Genomic DNA, 520 nt, shown 5'->3' with positions numbered 1-520 from the left:
TTATTTTTCTATAATTTTAAACCTTATATAAGGAGGGTATTCGACGAGTAATAGATATTTTCTAAAGCGTCTATTAATTCCGCTATTACTTTATCTAGTATACAACTAGATATATCGTAACGAAGAGCTTAAGCTATTTACCCTACTATTAAATCGTACCGCTTATCGAGAGTATTAAGAATCTAGGTAAAGACTACCTTATTAGGAAAAGATATATCCTTTGATTTAAGGTAAATAGTCGCCTCTATAGTACAGTGGTGGTGCACCTTGTATATAGTCGAGGTGACTAGGTCGGTTCCAATCCGGCTAGAGGCGCACGTAAAAAAGGAACCCCTTGTCTTTTTTACGCTACTCGGAACCTGTTCTTAGGGGCCCTTATCTGCCTTGGCACGTAGATAAGGGTTGAATAGGGGGCCTGTTAGACCCACCTTCCGCCCGGCTTTGCTAGTCGATAATAGATGCTACGGGGGAGTTAGTCGCCCTACCGTTAGAAATACGAAGACGATACCGCGCTATCACT

At 41.2% G+C, this 520-nt stretch overlaps 1 non-coding gene across 1 annotated transcript; it reads left to right on the top strand.

The window, feature by feature from the left end:
* The first annotated feature begins 240 nt into the window (after positions 1-240).
* Positions 241-315, top strand: ACRALDRAFT_t42. The gene has a single exon. It is a non-coding gene; the product is annotated as a tRNA-OTHER (tRNA).
* The last annotated feature ends 205 nt before the right edge of the window (positions 316-520 follow it).

Source organism: Sodiomyces alcalophilus (genome assembly GCF_042370955.1).
Source record: "Sodiomyces alcalophilus JCM 7366 unplaced genomic scaffold ACRALscaffold_1, whole genome shotgun sequence".
NCBI classification, from domain to species: domain Eukaryota; kingdom Fungi; phylum Ascomycota; class Sordariomycetes; order Glomerellales; family Plectosphaerellaceae; genus Sodiomyces; species Sodiomyces alcalophilus.
This window is presented reverse-complemented; position numbering and strand designations above follow the sequence as displayed.